This window comes from Canis lupus, chromosome 14 (assembly GCF_048164855.1).
Source record: "Canis lupus baileyi chromosome 14, mCanLup2.hap1, whole genome shotgun sequence".
NCBI lineage: Eukaryota > Metazoa > Chordata > Mammalia > Carnivora > Canidae > Canis > Canis lupus.
In genome coordinates this window covers 47,045,685-47,064,967 of record NC_132851.1, presented here as the reverse complement: position 1 = coordinate 47,064,967, position 19,283 = coordinate 47,045,685, and positions in this window count along the sequence as shown.

Genomic DNA, 19,283 nt, shown 5'->3' with positions numbered 1-19,283 from the left:
GCCAGCGGGCAGTACCCTGGACAGCGCTGTCCCTCCAGCCAAGGGGGTGCTCATACTCGCTTTCCCCGTGCTCTCAGGACCCTTGGCCGCGAGCTGCCCGGGCCCCCCTGCGTGGGGCTCACGTGAGGCCAGGCCTCCCACGCAGGGCGGCACCGCGGGGCCTCTGTCCGGGCTCCCTAGGACTTGCCCATCCAGGCCACTCTGCACATCAGCTTCCCAGGCTGCGCCAAGGGGCGAGGTGGGGGCGCAGGTGGGGAGCCCAGGAGGGCTGCTCCAGGTGGGGTCGTCGCTGTGATCTCGCAGGTGGCAGCGAAGTGGGGGGTGGACGGAGCAGCCCAGGGATCTTAGAGGGGAAGGAGCCGGCTCTCCTGGCTGACCCGGTGCGTGTACAGCAAGTGCCCCCCCCCCCCAGAATAGCCTAGATGGGGGATCCCTGGGTGGCTCAGCGGTTTAGTGCCACCTTCGGCCCAGGGCGTGATCCTGGAGTCCCGGGATCGAGTCCCACGTTGGGCTCCCTGCATGGAGCCTGCTTCTGCCTCTGCCTGTGTCTCTGCTTCTCTCTCTCTCTGTATCTCTCATGAATAAATGAATAAAATCTTTAAAAAAAAAAAAAAAGAATGGCCTAGGCTGGCGAAGGCCTGCAGGCCGGGAGGGAGGATGGAGGCTCGGCTCCACTGAGGGGCAGCAGGTCCCTCCACCACCCCTTCTCCCCGCCACTGACTTGCTGGAAAGACAGGGTTGGCCGCCCCCCTCCCCAGACTTGGCTCAGGGCTCCCCCCAGCACCCGCCTAGGATTTGGGTTCTCGCCGTCCGGAGTCTAGGAGCCCAGTTGCTCATTCCTCCTGGGACTATCCCACCCACCCGTCAGGACGCCCCTCAAAGTCTGCTCCCCTTTCCGTGAAGCCTCCTCCGATTGTTCTAGCCCCCGACTCCTGACTCCCACGTGGCTCCCTCGAGCTCCCTAAATGCACACCTTGCCGTTCTAGTGAAACTATTTCACTCTGCTCAGGTCTACAGTATTTTTCTGACATAGTGTGGGTCTCACTTTTTGCCATACATGTTTATAGGTTTAGTGGGCTGTTGTACCAGCACAGCCCGGGTAAAGCTGGCCTCCCCGATGTGGGCCAGGACGACACCACGGACCCCATAAGAAGAGAGGGCCCGCTGACTTCTCCTGCAGGGTAGCCCAGGGCAGCGGGACATGCACTGGGTACACCGCGGAGACTTGGGGCTACCCGAACCCTCCTCTGACAACCCTCTGCTCTACCCAGAAGGGCTGGGGATGGCACTGAGGTTCCTCATGAGGTTTTACTCTCACCTGGTGTTGCTGCATGAAGACCCACTCCTTAAAGAAAAAAAGCACCTGCTTCTGGTTCCACGGATGGAATTTGTGTCCTGTAGCATCTGGGCCATATGCTCACTGAGCAAGGATCATGTTTTATTTATTTTTAAAGATTTTATTTATTTATTTATTCATGAGAGTGAGAGAGAGAGAGAGAGAGAGGCAGAGACACAGGCAGAGGGAGAAGCAGGCTCCATGCAGGGAGCCCGACGTGGGACTCGATCCTGGGACTCCAGGATCATGCCCTGGGCTAAAGGCAGGTGCTAAACCGCTGAGCCACCCAGACGTTTCTGGGATCGTGTTTTATACATAAGCCCCCCCCCCCAACCCCGTACATTCCAGTATCAAATATTGAACAGAACTTAAGGAATTAAGTCAACTTTCAAACACATCTTATTTGGTGAATCATTTCATCAAAATAAAGTGAACATAGGGCTGACTCATTTTTTAAAAAAGATTTATTTATTTATTCATGAGAGGAGGAGACACAGGCAGAGGGAGAAGCAGGCTCCATGCAGGGAGCCCGATGTGGGACTCCATCCCAGGACCCTGGGATCACACCGTGGGCCAAAGGCGGCGCCAAACCACTGAGCCACCCAGGCTGCCCTGACTCTTTTCATTTTAACGGAAAGCAGTTAGGTGTTACTAATAAGCAAGGACAAGTGGCACAGCTTTAACCAATTCTGCTGGAAGGCGTGGCCCCAGGGGCTCCTGTCACCTGCTGCAGAAACGAGAAAGCCTTTCAAATCCAATGTAGAAATGCTTTCAAATTCAAACAGAACAAAAATGAAAAAAAAAATACCTCAGTATCTACTTCTGGAAAAGAGAATGGTTTATTATTACTAGAGATTTCCTATGAATTCGTTGCACTCACACAGTCAAGTCTTTCTACTTAGTTTCCTTAATATCTAGTGTAAATATTACAGTCATTTCTTATATCTTATTGATTTAAAAGCTCATTGTCCACTTGAATGCAATGTTTTCCTTAAATGGTGGCCACCTGCATACAGCTGTGAAAAATCGAGAGTTACATACGCTTTGACTGTTTTTAGATTCACTAATTATGAACAATTTAACCACATTTGCTTTCTGTCTGGAAGGCATACACTCTATGTTTTTATATATTTATATTTACATATAAGATCCAGAAACATAAGAGAATATGCTTAAGCTCCACCCAGAAGGGCTCGTTGTCACACATTATCTTCAATGTGAGACACAGTAAAATGGTATTAGCTACGTTTCCAGATTCTCTGGAACCCTTGCGGGTCCCCAAATCACTCTAGATGCATGTTCGTCTTGCCTTAGTGACAGTTTCCTGACGTTGATCCCACTCCCTGAATGCTATCCCCACACCCGTCAGCAAGGGGGCTCAACCACTGATTCTGGTGGATGATGAGAAATAACGTGGATAATTAGGCAGGAAATAAACTCCCTCCCTCCGTTTCCCCCCAAATCTGTCGTTCTGTTCTTCCTTGCAGATGGCAGAGGTAGCCGAACTGGCTCTGGGGAAGCAGGGTTCCAGCCTGAAGCCGTTGTCAGGTGACCAATGGGATCACAGCTGGAAGACCCTACCATGTACCCGACCTTGTTCCGTAAATGAGGAAGCTGAAGCACAGGTTAGTCAACGTACGCGCCCCGGTTACCCAGCCAGTCCCTGTTTGCAGCCACAATTCACTTTGGACGTCGCCCATCCATGAAGACAGTCCCTTCCTTTGATCTGCCACTGCTGCTGGACAGAGAGGCCCTGCCACCCGGAGCCTTTAGAAAACGTCCTTTCCAGGATGTCACAGCACCTTCCTGACTCTTCTTCCCAAGAAAGCCATCTGCCCACCTGCCCGCTGCTCCGCTGGGAGGCCGGGGGTGCTGCCTGGCAATGGGGTGCGGCCTTGTGCATGCTTCCCTTCCAGGCTGCACCTCCCCTTCCTGCTCCCCGGGCTCCACGCAGCCGCCTTCCAGGGTCACAGCTTCCCTCTTCTCGTTCTCCCTCACCCCCTCTGCCCCTGACCCGAGGGCCGTGGCTCGGCCTCTCCCCATCCTCCGTCCCCACAACCTTTTCCTTACAGTGCCCTCCCTGCCTCCTTCAGCCCCACATCACCAGAAATGCTCCATTCGACATCTCCCTATCTCCCAAGGGGGCTATTGGGGGCTGCCACGATGAGTTTAAAGAGGGCTCCCAGATTTAGGAAATACGAATACAGAGGGCCCAGTGGAGAGTGTCTTTTGGGTAAACAAGAAACCCTTAAACCTTTGGTTAGTATTGAAGTGGGCCCCGTGCAACATTCGGGACCTCGTGATACTAAGCTACTACTGTTTGCCTGAAATTCCGAGTCCACGGGGTGAGCCGCAGGTCGCCTGGCCACCCTAGTTTAACAGTCAAAGAAGATGAACTGGAAAGGTCCCTGCGCAAGGTAGGGTCTGCGGTTCCAGCAGGGGTGGGAGGCACATGCTGCTCAGGGGCATTTGCCGCAGCAGCCAGGTGTGGTATGTTCCACAGGAGGCATTAAGCACGTGCCACCCAGGCCTCGGAAAGCGCCTCCTTCAAAGTCTGGGCCTATGCTTTAAAAGCAGTGAAAATGGAAATTCAACTCACACCCAAATCCAGGGGCGGGGCGGGTGGGGTGGAGAAAACCAGCAACAGGAAGTCCTGCCTGCAGTTGCCTAGCAGAAAAAAATAAATAAATAACCAAAACCCACAAAATAAAAGGGTGACAAAACCAAATAATTGCACAAGTGTTTCTTTGCACAGAAGCGAAGTTACTTGCAACAGGGAGAGCGGATGATGGAAAAGCTGGCTATTTCAAAAAGGAGAGTTCTCCTGGGATCCCGGCTCCCGTGGGCCCCCCGCGACCGGTCACACCTACTCCCGACCTCGTGGCTGCAACACGCGTCACTTGGACTGCGGCTGACTCCGCGGCCTGCGATGCGGGGGCCTCAGCTAAGTCCACACTCACTGCACACGCACATGCACGGGGCGGTCTTGTTTTGACCCATCAGTTCAACCCAATGCCCCCGATGTGCAAAATGGTGTGAGGATGGGACGGGACCCACACCGTCCTGCCCTCAGAGAGCTGAGAATCCGGAGCAGGAGACTCACAGAGACCTGCCTCCTTCGCAGAAGCACGAACATGAGCTGTTGCGGAGAAAGCAATTCCGTGTTTGGGGAGGACGGGCTGGGGTAGGAGCGGGGGCCAGGCGGGTTGGCAACAGGCACGCCGATGACCCAGGCAGGCAGGCAGGACTCGCCCTGTGTTGTCCAAAATACAGATCCAGGTCAAGAATGCGAAATCGAACTCAAAACTGCTAAAATGAAATGGGCTACAGCCTTACTTGGGGAAAAAAAAATCAGTTTTCTAATTCGGGAACAAGATTCCATTTCCATTCAGTTACGAAGGCCCAGCCATTTCGGAAGGTCGAAACCTAGAGCTGGAAGCATGGGGGCACCTTGCCCTTGGCTGCGTCCTGTTCCAAACGGCACCGCGCGAGCCAACCTCACACGCTGCGGGCCACCGGGCGTACATTGCTTTGCCTTTAGTGAAGAAGATCGCCACTAAACAAAACACAAAATGTTTCTATTTTTAAAAATGTGAATCCTGGGGCGCCTGGGTAGCTCGGCGGTTGAGCACCTGCCTTCTGCTCAGGTCATGATCCCAGGGTCCTGGGATCGAGTCCCGCATCAGGCCTGCGTCTCTGCCTTTCTCTCTCTGTGTCTCTCATCAGTAAATAACTTAAAAAAAAATTTTTTTTAACGTGAATCCTGACCCAGGAGCGAAGGTACGAATGGCCCTTTTGTTATTTTCCTTGAAAACATTGCCGGACAGGCCCAGTTTCCATGCGGCGGCCTGGTCCTGTCCCTGCCCCTCACCACGCTTGCTCCGAGTGATAAAGACCCCAGGTGGCATCGCCCCCCGCAGCCGGCCTGCCCGCCTGGCCTGTCTACGGTGCGTACCTCGCACAAAGCATTCTTGAGCGCATTGCTGGTGTCGTCTTCCTACCTCCTAGAATCATCTACGAGATTGTCATCTCACCGTCCGTCTACCCAATAAGGGCAAACAACTTTTTTTCTTTTTTTTAAAGATTTTATTTACTCATGAGTCTGTTTCTTGATTTGCCTCTCTCTCTCTCTCTCTCTGTCTTCCTTTGCTCATTTGTTCTGTTTTTAATTTATTATTATTATTATTTTAATTTAAATTCTAGTAGTTGACACACACAGTTCAATATGGGTTTCAGGAGTTCAGTGGTTCGTCGCTTGCGTACACCCCTCAGTGCTCATCATCACAAACGGCCTCCTTGACCCCCGCCACCCACCCATCTCATCCGCACCCACCTCCCTCCAACACCCTTCAGTGTGTTCTTATAGCTAAGAGTCTCGTGATTTCTTTCCATCCCTCTCTTTTATCCCCCTCCTGAATGTTCATCTGTTTTGTGTCTTAAATTCCACATCTCCGTGAAATCATGTGGCATTTGTCTTTCTCTGCCTGACTTATTTCGCTGAGCATGACACTCTCTAGTTCCATTCACGTCACTGCAAATGGTAAGATGTCATTCTTTTTGATGGCTGAGTAACACTTCACCGTGTGCACGCGCCACATCTTCCCTGGCCACTCATTAGTCAGTGGGCATTTGGGCTCTTTCCGTAGTTGGGCTATTGTCGATACTGCTGCTCTAAAGCTCAGGGTGCATGTACCCCTTCAAATGGGCATTTCTATTTCCTTTGGGTCTTTAATAGTGCAATTGCTGGGTCATAGGGTAGCTCTATTTTTAGCTTTTTGAGGAACCTCCATACTGTCCTCCAGAGCGGCTGTACCACCACCAACAGTGCAAGAGACTTCCCCTTTCTCTGCATCCTCACCAACACCTGTTGCCTCTGGTGTTGTGAATTTTAGCATTCTGACCGGTGTCAGGTGGTACTTGGCACAGAGTAGGTGCTCAATTAGCATTTGTTGATTAAACAAATACATTTCAACTCCAGATAAACCAGAAATAATGCTTTTGAACATACATCACAAAAGACACACATATTAATGATGGGAACCAGGACCCAGACTATGTATTTTCAGAAACAACCGAAGAAAAATGCATCAAAATTAGAAGAAGAGCACCTGGGTGGCTCAGTCAGTTAAATGTCTGCTTCTTGATCTCAACTCAGGTCTTGTTCTTGGGGTTGTGAGTTCAAGCCCCATATTGGTCTCTTTAAAAAAATAAAAATAAAAAACAATAAAATAAGATGAGAAGAATGTTTACAATTGCCGACTTCCATGCTCTTTTTTAAAAGATTTTCAAAAACTTTCAATAGATAGGGCTATCACGCATCACCTCTTTGACAATTTTCACCATTAAAAAATGGTTACTTTTACCCAACTTTTATTTTATTTATTTTTTTTTTAATTTTTATTTATTTATGATAGTCACACAGAGAGAGAGAGGTAGAGACATAGGCAGAGGGAGAAGCAGGCTCCATGCACCGGGAGCCCAACGTGGGATTCGATCCGGGGTCTCCAGGATCGCGCCGCGGGCCAAAGGCAGGCACCAAACCGCTGCGCCACCCAGGGATCCCTATTTTATTTATTTTATTTATTTATTTATTTATTTATTTATTTATTTATTTATTTATTTATTTTTGAGAGAGAGAGAGCATGCATGCATGAGGTGGGTGGGGAGGGCCAGAGTAAGAGGGAGAGAGACAATCTTAAGGCAATTCCACACCCAGCCCAGAGTCAGAGGGGGCTCGGCCTCATGACCCTAAGATCATGACCTGAGCTGAAATCGAGAGTCCGATGCCTGACTGACTGAGCCCCCCAGGCGCCCCTACCCAACTTTTATATGCTTTGGAGAAAGGAAACCCACCTCTAAGTGTATCTTAAGAGGGGCTGGGTAAGGATTCCCAGGGTTTCGAGGTCCCTGGTGGTATCTACCCTTGCCTTTCATCTCTTCAATTTGACATATGTTCCTCGGCCTCTCTCAGTGCTTTAGCCAAAGTCCTGTACTGGGCCTGGCCCTTCACCCATGCTGGGAGGCCACCCCAACTTCCATATAGCCCACATGCCTAAGTGACAATCACCAAGGGAAGCCTTTGGCCATAGTCCTCAGTGTTCTTACCAGACAGCGTATCTTGAGTTAGCACTCTTCAAGGACAAGGAGCCGGTTTATAGAATTCTCTTAGTACAACACCTCGATCCACAGGACAGGGAGAGTGAGTACAGGCAACCGAGGCTCTCCCTGCAGCCAACTTTGTGATTTTTAAATCTCTCTTGTCATCTTAAATAATCTTTTATAGGCCATGCACACAAACCCGGCACAAATGAATAATCTTGAGAACTTCAAAAGTAAGGACAGCAAATAGTTTCGAGTTCCTCCCACTACTCTGCTGGACCTCACATCAAATCACAAAATAGATTATCTGGAACCAGAAAGCCAGTAAATAGCTGGTTGTTTCTGGAAACAGCTAGCCACCTGGCTTTGTATGTGTTTAGGCTCCAGAGCAGCCACAGATGGAAGCCGCCTACAATAAGAAAAGAGGAAAGTGCTATAAATACCACCCCCCAAATTCTTCACTGGGCCTTCGTTGGTGCTCCCCAGAAAGGCTGGGGACAGGGTGCGAGGATGGCGGTGTCCTGGCCAGGGAACGCCGAGGCTAGGGAGGCCCCTCTCCTAGAGCAGGCCTGCTCTTTGGGGACAGATGTCACCTCGGGCCTCAGGCTGCCCCCCGCAAATGCAACCCAGAGAAGGGGCCAGAGAGATGGGTGGGAGCCTTGCGTGCGCCCTTGGCACACTCGCTAGGGACGCGGTGGGCCGCTCCGCCGAGCAGGTGAACGCCGGGTTCTGAGGCCGCGGCCCAGGGAGGCCCTGCCCCGACGGAGCAGATCCTTCTCTGGCCCTCGTGGCCTGGCCCCAGGCCTGTTGGGGGGTCAGGAGGACCCAAAGCAGCGGAAGCGAAGAGCTGGACAGTGGCCCCACTGCTCCAGGGGCTGGGGAACCCCAGGAGGGAGGAAGGGGCGCTGGGCATGAGCCTCCCAGGGCGGCTCTGGCACCCCGCGGGGGACTCAGGCCCACAGGGGCTGCACCCGCGGCCGACCCTGTGCCCCCCGCCCTGCTCCCGTGGCGGGCAGCTTGGGCCAGGAGCCTGCAACCACGTGCTCGGGTCTCTAACCGTGTGGACTGGGGCCTGGGGAGCTGCGCAGCCTCCAGCAGCAGGTGCAGCCCCGTGTTGTGGGGTGTGGGAGGGTCCCCCCGAGGTCTGAACTCGCAGAGACAGGGCTGGGGGGAGCCCGAAGGTAGCCCCTTCCCCACCTCCTCGCGCCCTTGTGCCCCCCACGATGCCGAGACCCCCTGCCAGCGACACCCTGACTTTTAAGCGTTATTGCGGATCGTTCTTCTGGGGACTCCGGCCAGGGGGTTGCCAGGAGGGGAGCGGAGGGTCTGCCTGGGGCCTTGCACAGAGGTGGAGCAGGGGGCTCCCCATGCACCCCGCTTGGGAGCTGGGGCACCATGAGAGCCCGGGGTGGGCCCGGCCGGGGAGGGACTGACCTTGACCAAGACAAGACGAGGGACAGCCGAGGTGACAACGAGATGAGCAGCCCCCCGTGGTCCGGGGCCCCCTCCCACGAAGCCTACTTTGGGAACCCCTTCTCCCCGGGGCCTCAGACCACGCTGGCCCTCAGCTCCGGACGCCGACTGCAAGAAGCGACTGGGGCCAAGACAAAGGTCAGAGACGGCCACCCTGATGAGACTGCTTCGGCCTGGCCCGACAGAGCTCAATTAGTTTTCAACAGATTAAAATTTTAAACAGGGGTGTGTCTGGGGGGCTCAGCGGTTGAGCACCTGCCTTGGGCCCAGTGACCCTGGGGTCCCGGGATCGAGTCCCCACAGAGAGCCTGTGTCTCCCTCTGCCTGTGTATCTGCCTTTGTGTGTGTGTCTCTCACGGATAAACAGACAAAATCTTTAAAAAAAAATTTCAAACGAAGAGAAGACAACTAAGATGGGAAGAGCTACAGATCCTTCCCGTGGGTGAGGCTGTGTTGGTCCCGCTGTCCCGGAAAGTCTATCCGTCGGAGACCCAAGGAGGAAACTCCGTTTGCTGTGCGGGGCCGGGCCCGGGAGGTGCTTCTGCGGCCCTGCCGGGGTTCACTAGGTGACGGCCTTGCTGCCCAGGATCACAGGTACCGGAGCCCCGGAACTGGCCCCGGTGACCTCGTGAAGCGGGGTAGTTCTTTATCTAGAAATGTGGCTGTTGGCGCACAGCAGCCAGGCAGCTTGCCGTACACGGTGGACTCCCTGGAAGCTCTGTCGGACAGGAGGATGTCTGTCCTGTGTACGTGGGGCTGCTCCTGTCGGCCCCTGCGGAAGGGGGTGCAGGGATCCTCCGAGTGTAGCTCACATTCTCCAGGCAGACGGATAACCTCATTTTAAGCTCACAATAACCCCCCATGAGGAGGTCCTCTTATTATCCCTATTTTTCAGATGAGAAAAATAACTCCTTACTGAGTTGCTTTGAGTCCTGAAGGCCCAGAGAGGTCAAGTAAGTCCAAGGTCCAACAAGTCAGAAGGCGCAGAGCTGGGATCCAGGCCCAGGCCGTCTGGCTCCAGAGCGTGCCTACTAAAATGGCACAATTCCGCTGATTCTTCATTGGTCAGAAATGGAGACATCCCCCCCACACACAAAAAAATTAGTCTCCTCATTTAAATACTCAGAGTATTAAGAAAAAAATACTCCGTAAGCCAAAGAAAACTAAAGTGTGGGCCAAGATGCGGCCTTCGAGCCTCCAGTTTGTGCCTGGTGTTCCAAGAGGGTAAGTTATGAGGTATCCTTGGAAAGCCGTGTTTTTGTTTTCATTTTTGCCTCCCCTCCCCGCCCCCAAATATCCACAGTGGAGTTTAAACTTGGTTTTCCTTCAGTGTAGTCAAGTTGTGCACCTGCCCGCTCCTACCGGTCCTGCTTCCATTACACCAAATGCAGCTGAATCCCTCTCCTGGAGTTGCCTTCAGAAAGGTTTACAAGTCAGCTATATTATTTTGTAGCCATGTCTTCTTTTTTTTTTGATGAAACTAGCATTTCCCTGCATGATTCCAATCATGTTCACCAGATGTGGCTCTGAATCACTTTCAGTTATTTCCAGAAATCACATCCACTCTGAATGCATGGCGACTGACTGCCCGGGAAATCGTTCGCAAGAATGTGCTCTAACAATCATTAAAACATGTTTACAGCCTTCAAGACCGTGACTTCCAAAAGGACACACCAATCCATCTCCTCACAGTCTTACCGGTTAGAAAGCCAGTCACTAATGCACACCTTCGTCCCATTTGGATGACCTGGGTTAGATATTCGGAGTGATGCTGAGATATTAGCTCCTGTAAATTCTGCTACATGAGATCAATCGTTCCCTCCACACATCCCCGCCCCCCGCTGCCAAGGATTATGAACAAGGTACAGAAACTTGAATGGTCTACAGTAAAACAATTAAAAATAAGACTCTCCTTCCTCCAGCTCTTCTACTTCTGGGCATATGCCCTAAAGAATGGAAAGCAAGGTCTTGAAGAGCTATTGGTACATTCTAGTTCAAGCAACATGATTGACAGTAGCTAAAAGGCGGAAGGAACCTAAATGTCCATTGACAGATAAGTGGCACCTCAAGTCGTCCAACTCACAGACACAGAGAGTGGTTCCCGGAGGCTGGGGGAAGGGGAGATTTGGTGAGTGGTGCTTTAATGGGGAGAGAGTTCCAGTCTTGCACGATGACTCCGTTCTGGAGATGGGTGGCAAAGCAACGCGAATATATGTAACACTAGTGAGCTCTACACTTGCAGATGGTTAAGATGGAAAACTCTGTTGTGTGTATTTCACTACAATAAAAAACGAAGAAGAACAAAATCAAAGAAAGGAAGCCACGATTCTCTTTAAAGCAGAACCAGACCCGATCCCACGTGAGCGGATCTCTTGCGTGAATCACATCTCAGTAGGTTGGTGGGGCCTTCATGCCCTCGGCGATGGGCTAGTTGGGAACCCTTGGGCCTGGACTCTCATGCTTCCAGGAGAGGGGAGGGGGCCCAGGCTATGGGCTAGAAACAGAAAAGGAGATGTGGAGCGTCCCTGGCCTCAGCCCACAAGGAAGCCCGGTTGTGGGCCCCCGGCCAGCGGAGGCGCCAGGCTCTGTCCACGCTTAACCTCAGAGGAGGTAATATCAAACAACGTGGGGTAATATCAAACTACGTTAAAGACAAGAACAAAGTCAGGTGGATGCTTGCCGAAGGCAAGGGCAGGGATCTGGAGCTCTCCTGGCTGCCTCACTAGTTGCTCTGCCTTCGGTGGGGGGCTTTCAGGGCATCGGGGAACCTCCTGAATACCAGCTGGTACACACGGGTCTCGATCTCCCCACCCCCCAGCTTTATCGAGGCATAACTGACAAATAAAAAATGTATTCACAGAGTACAATGGGATGGTTCGTATATGTGCACAAGGCAAAATGAACCATAATCAACTCAGTTAACATATCATCACTTCACATAGTTCACATTTGTGTATGTATGTGTGTGTGTGTGTGTGTGTGTGTGTAGAGAACATTCAAGACTTCTCTTAGCAAATTTCAAGTTTACAATGCAGCATTATTACCTACAGTCACCATGCTGTGCATTAGATCTCCAGAGTCTCTTCATCCTGCATAACGGCGACCGTGCACCCTTTGAGCCGTTGACATCACCGCCTTCCCCCCACGCCTCACCCCTTGCAACCACCAGTCTACTCTTTGCTTTGGGTTGACTTGCTCAGTTTCCACCTATAAGTGAGATCACGCAGTTCTTTGTGTTTTCTTCCTTATTTCACTCAACATAATGTCCTTCAGGTTTATCCATGTCATCCCAAGTGACAGGATCTCCTTATTTTTCAAGGCTGAATAATATTCCTGTGTGTGTGTGTGTGTGTGTGTGTGTGTGTGTATGTTGTACCACACTTTCTTGATTCATCTGTTGACAGATAAGTTGATTCCGAATCTTAGCTACTGCGAATAATGCCACAATCAACACGGGAGGGCAGATAGCTCTTCGGGATCCTGATTTCCTTTCCTTGGGGTATGTACCCAGAAGGAGATGGCTAGATCATAATACGTACTTTTATTTTTAATTTTTGAGGGAACTCCATACTGTTTTCCATAACGGTGGTACCAATTTACGTTCCCACTCACAGTGCGCCAGGACCCCCCTTAGTCCACGTTTCAGCACTCATCTGTTGTCTTTTCGATACTAGCCATTCTGGTAAGTGTGAGATGTATCTCTTGGTTTTCTTTGTTTGTTTGTTTGTTTCTTTGTTTGTTTTTGGTGTTTTTTGTTTTTATTTTTTTGGTTTTCTTTTTTATTCCCCTGATAGTTAGTGATGTTGAACGATTTATTTATTTATTTATTTATTTATTTATTTATTTATTTATTTATTTATGAGAAAGAAAGCATGAGCAGGGGAGGGGGAGATGAAGAAGCAGACTCCCCACAGAGCAGGGAGCCTGATGTGGGGCTCAATGCCAGGACCCTGAGGTCATGACCTCAGCTGAAGGCAGATGCTCAACCGACTGAGCCACCCTAGTGCCCCAATGTTGAACATTTAAAAATTTGTCTTCCAAAGATGACAGAAGGCTGTTTCTTTTGAGAAATGTCTATTTAGGCACTTTCCCTATTTTCTAATAGAGTTTCCTGTTTTCTTGTTGTAGTTGTTTGAGTGGCTTATTTTTTAAAAAGATTTTATTTATTTATTCATGAGAGACACAGAGAGAGAGGCAGAGACACAGGCAGAGGGAGAAGCAGGCTTTCCATGGGGAGCCCGATGTAGGACTAGATCCCAGGACCCTGGGATCACCCCTTGAGCTGAAGGCAGATGCTCAATCACTGAACCACCCAGGCGTCCTGATTTGATGACTTATATATCTTGAACATTAACTCCTTATTGGATGTATAGTCTGCAAATATTTTCTGCTGTCCTTTACATATTTGCTTTACTCTGTTAACGGTTTCCTTTGCCACGTAGAAGTTTTTTGGTTTGACACAGTCTTGTTTGTCTATTTCTGTTTTTGTTGCCTGTGCTTTCGGGGTCATATTAAAAAAATCATTGCCCCAACCAATGTCAAAAAACTTTTCTTGAATTCTTCCAGTAGTTTTACAGTTTCAGGCCTTATGTTAAATCTTTAATACATTTTGAATTGATTTTTGTAAATGGTGTGAGATAAGGGTCTAACTTCAGTCTCATGTACACAAATATCCCGTTTTTCCAACACCATTTATTGGAGACACTCCTTTCCCCATTGTGTGTTCTTGGCACCTCTGTCAAAGATCAACTGACTGTAAATGCATGGATTTATTTCTAGACTCTCTATCCTGCTCCATATGCCTTTTTTTATACTAGCACTGTACTGTTTTGATTATTGTGGCTTTGTAGTATATTTTAAAACCAGGAAACGTGATGCCTTCAGCTTTGTTCTTCTTGTGCAAGATTGATTTGGCTACTTGGAGTCTTTGGAAGTTTATTGAATTGTAGAATTGTTTCTATTTCTGTGAAAAATGCCATTGGAATTTTGGAAGAGGTTGCATTGAATCTGTAGATGACTTTGGGTAGGATAGATATTTTTAATAATATTAATTTTTCCAATCCATGAACATAGGATATCTTCCATTGTTTCATGTCTTCTATCATTTCATTCATCATATTTTATAGTTTTAAATGTACAGATAAAAAAATAAATGTACAGATATTTAATCTTCTTGGTGAAATTGATTCCTAAGTCTTTTATTGTTTTTGATGCTATTTTAAGTGGAATTTGTTTTCCTTATTTATTTTTAGATAATTTGCTATTACTGCATAGACATGCTGATTTTTATGTTGATTTATATCCTGCAACTGTACTGAATTTTATTACTGCTACCAGGTTGGGTTTTTTTTTTTTTTTTGAGTATTTAGGGTTTTCTCTATATAAGATGATGTACAGAATATTTTTAAATCTTTATAATGAATAGAAGCATATTAGTGAATACCAGCTCAATACTCGGTTGCCCTTTAGGTTCTTAATGAAGGTCTTCCTAAACTCTCCGAATTCTGCTGCACTGAACTGAGGAGGGAGGAGATTTGTCTGGATCTGGAGCAAGTTAGCTAGGAAAAACCAAGTGATCTAGATCAGGTTTATGGGCTTAGGGAGGAGTCAGGAGAAGGGTGCCAGCAGCTGGCCAGCTGGAAAATCAGGGAAGAGCCTGGTAAGCTGTGGTAAGGATGTGGGCAAAAAGAAGTTGGAAAGAGTGAGTGGAAAAACACCTCTCCTTTCCCTCTTTTCAAGGGTGTGTGTGGAGCCTGGCATCTGTAATTAACCTTGTAAACCTTAAAAGTAAAGACCGTTCATAGCTTCAGCTTTCTCCCACCCACCACCCTGCTGACACTCGGACCAAATCACAAACCAGATTTTCTGAAGCCACCAAACCAAATAAATAGCTGGCTAGTTCAGGAAAAAGTTAGTTTTTGTACACATTCAGGCTCAGGGGCTTTTTGGCATCTTGTGGGCACAGTCTCTAGTGTAACCTCCCTTCCCTTCTTCCACCAGGAGGTGATGGTTTTGACAGACCAGAAGGCTGGAAGCCAAACAGGAAATAGAATAGACAGCAGTGAGCCAGAAGAACTAAATGGAAGGCAGCACATTCCATTGGAGAAGCTTTGACCATCATCAGGTTTAAACTCGAGAAGCCTCCCCACACTGGGTGGTGTGTGTGATGTGCACGTGCGTGTACACCTGTGTTCATGCACACAGGTGCAGCTGCCCATGTTTTGTGGATGCATAAACAGAGGGATGTGGGAATGTCAGTTCCAGGACAGCAAATAATTAGTGGAAGTGCTTCACCACGTAGTCCCTGAAGTGGGGAAGCGGGGTTTTTTTTTTTTTTTCAGCTACATTTACTCTGTATTTCCCTTCCTCTCACTTGCATCTTCTGTCATCCTCCCCCTCATTCACAGAGCCCTTTATTCAGAGTACGTCTGCAGTAAGGTTGGGTTTGGGAAAAATTATTACAGGCAGTAGGAAAGTATAAGAAACTTGAAGCAGAGAGAACGGAGCATGGCAGTGCTGAATATAATGTTTGTTGAGTGAACAAGTGATGGGCCAGAGTGGAAATAGCTAGGAGGTACTAGACTAACGAGGAGGTAGATAATAATGGCAACCACACCAAGCACTCTCTGCCAGACGCATCCTGGGTATTATTTTTTTAATATTTTATTTATTTATTAATGAGAGATACAGAGAGAGAGAGAGAGAGAGAGAGAGAGGCAGAGACACAGGCAGAGGGAGAAGCAGGCTCCACGCAGGGAGCCTGACGTGGGACTCGATCCCAGGACTCCAGGATCATGCCCTGGGCTGAAGGCAGGTGCTAATCTGCTGAGCCACCCGGGCTGCCCCATACCTCATTTTATTGTGCTTTGTCTTTTCTTCTTTGCAGATATTGCTTTTAAAAAAAAAAAAACAAAAAACAAATTGAAGGCTTGTGGCAACCCTGCATCTCAGACTCTCATAGCTGGAGAGGGGAAGTCAAGACCTGGCTTCAAAGTTTCAAAGGACACGCTGACTCTGGTTAGGGGCTAATGCAGCTGGTGAGGTAGGTCGAAGCCAGTGCTCATTCACCATCTCAAAAATCCTAGGGCCCTTAAGAATTATGCTGAATCCACTCAGCTTGTGCTCTATGAATGGAACAACAAAGCCTGGATGACAGCACATCTGTTAGCAACAGGGTTTACTGAATATCTTAAGCCCACTGTGGAGATCTACTGCTCAGAAAATATTTCCTTTGAAAATATTACTGCTCACCGACAATGCACCTGGTCACCCAAGGGCTCTGACCGAGATGTAGGGTGAAGCTAATGTTTTCTCAAGCCTGCTGACACAACATCCATTCTTCAGCTCGTTGACCAAGGAGTCATTCTGACTTTCAAATCTTACAGGTTAGGAAATGTTTAAGAAATTTTATAAGTCTATAGCTGCCATAAACAATGATTCCTCTGATGGATCTGGGCAAAGTAAAACTGAAAGTCTTCTGGAAAGGATTCATCATTCGAGATGCCATTAAGAACATTCATGACTCATGAGCAAAGGTCCAAATAGCAACATTAACAGGAGTATGGATGAAGCTGATTCCAAAACTCATGGAGCACTTTGAGAGCTTCAAGACTTCAGTGGAGGAAGGAACTACAGCTGTGGTGGGAATAACAAGAGAACTAGAAAGAGAAGTGGGGCCTGAAGATGGGACCGAATTGCTGCAATCTCATGAAACATGAACGGATGGGGGGCTGCTTCTCGTGGATGAGCAAAAAAAAAAAAAAAAAAAATGGTTTCTTGAGATGGCACCTACTCTTAGTGAAGATGCTGTGAAGACTGTTGAAATGACAACAGACTTAGAATATGACCTCAACTTAGTAGCTAAAGTAGCAGCAGGGCTGGAGAGGGCTGACTCCAATTTGGAAAGATCTCCTAGTGTGGCTAAGACACTATCAAAGAGCATCACGTGCTGTAGACAAACTGTTTGTGAAAGGAAGACAACTGATGGGGCAAGCTTCACTGTTGTCCTATGTTAAGAAACTTCCACAGCCACCCTGACCTCCAACCACCACCACCCTGATCTGTCAGCAGCCTTCAACACCTAGACAACACCCTGCACCAGCAAAAACATTATGATTTGCTGAAGGCTAACATGAGGTTTAGCAATTTTTAGCAAGATTTTTAAATTAAAGGATTTACATTGTTTTTAGACAAAGTGCTACTGAATACTTGATGGACCACAGTGTCGTGTGAACATAACTTCTGTACACCCTGGGAAACCAGAACGTTCAGTTGACTTGCTCTAGTGGGATGTTCGCACTTTTGCGGCAATCTGGAGTCAAGCCTGCAACATCTCCAAGGTGTACGTGTACATGATCTCCTTTAGCTCTCACAACAGCCCTAGGGGGTAAATCCTTTGGTCTCCTCACTACTGGATGAAGGAATTAAGGTTTGGAGGCACAGATGTGCTGGTAAATGTTTAACAATCAGCTTGGGGAGGGAGGAGGATGCTAGCTTGTAGCCTTTGTCAGTGTCCATGGTGTGAAACTTCGCCGTGGCCAATTTCGAGCTGCCAACAGGAAGTCAACTGAACACAGAGTTGGGCAAGAGCCCGCGCTAGCACAGGTGTGCTTAGGGGAGTTAAGCCCCGTCCCCAGAAGCACGTGCCTGCACATTAGTGCCAGAGCCAGGGCTCAAACCCAGCCTCACTCCAGGCCGCCCTTGTCACCGATGCACTATAGCACCCCCTTTTTAAATCACCAAGATGTTAAAAGGGTCCGCAATGGGGCGAGGACCGTGGCAAAGGGGAGGAAAGAATGGATGAGAGGGTTTGCAGAACGCACTCGAAGAGCCCAGCTGTCGCAGGAAAGCAGAGTTCAAAGACTGAGGACTAACTTAACCTCCAGCTGCCCACAGACAACTGCGCTTTGACCTTAGCAGAGAGTCACAGAGACCCTCCCCGGGCAGGAGACTTCTTAGGGACAAAGGGGGTTCACTGAGGGCGAATTGGAAGTATTCTCCTGTCTAACCCCGGGAACTCTGGCCGAGGGGTGAACGCTGAGGGGGGCTCTGTAGCATCTCTCCATGTCCCAGCCTGAAGGAATCAGGATTCGGTGGGCATTCCAAAGCCAAAGACGGGGGATGACGGAGGCACTGGGGGTGATTTCCACTTTCTGCCACTAAGCTTTGGGGCCACTCGGGGGTCCCAAGCCTGATGGTTGGAGTAAAGGCTCTGCCTTAATCAGGGCCATCGGCACATGGTGCTGACTGCGATACGCGCACCGCACACTGTGGCCTGTTGGAAAGAGCTGCTCTGGATTCTAGTCCCAGCCCTGCGGTCATGGGCTGGCCCATCCTGGGTGTGCTCCTGAGTCTGCATTTGCACAGACTGCTTGTAACACAAAAGGTTTGGACCAGACTGATTTTTTTAAAAATCCACTTTAGTTCTAAAAAGCTACAATTCTAGGGCAGCCCGGGGGGCTCAGCGGTTTAGCTGCCCTGCCTTCGGCCCAGGGCGTGATCCTGGGGTCCTGGGATCGAGTCCCACGTCGGGCTCCCTGCATGGAGCCTGCTTCTCCCTCTGCCTGTGTCTCTGCCTCTCTGTCTCTGTGTGTCTCTATGAATAAATAAATAAAATCTTAAAAAAAAAAAAGCTGCAATTCTCTGACATGCACATATGGTCATTTGCTAAGTCTGGTGCTCCACGAAGACCCTCTGATGAAGCAAATCTAACATGAAAACACAGCGACAACTATGAACTTTTTTATATGGTGCTTGTTAGCACCAGACACTTTTTAAAGTGCTTTATACACGTTACACGATTTAATCCTTGGAGCAATCATTTGAAATACGTGGCATTTGATATGAGTTGATAGATGCTGACTGAGGTTCTCGATGCTCCTTGTGCAGCAGCTGCACATCAAGTCATTGCACTGTTGCACCTGAAACCTGGGTGACTGTAGGTCGGTTCTAACTCTATAAAAACTGGGGAGGGGGGAAGAAATGGGTTATATTATCTTCATTTTGCAGGCAAGGAAACTGAGGCACAAGGTGGTTATATAAGCCAATGGCAGGGGCTCTTCTTATCCCTCTTACGTGGATGAAGAAAGTAGGGTCACAGGCGGTGACACGCTGCAAGCTTGTGGTGGGGGCCCCATGACCCACCAGGGAGCCCGGGAGCCCGGGGCCAGGGGCAGGCACCTGCCGTGTGTGCAGCCCTCCGTAGGCCCTAGCCCCCCCGCAGGGTGCCAGAGCCTCCCTGGGAGGCTCACACCCAGCGCCCCCTCCTCTCCCTTGGGGTCCCCCAGCCCCTGGAGCAGCAGGCCACCCGCTCTTTGCTTCCGCTGCTTCGGGTCCTCCCAACCCCCCAGCAGGTCTGGGGCCAGGGCACGGGGGC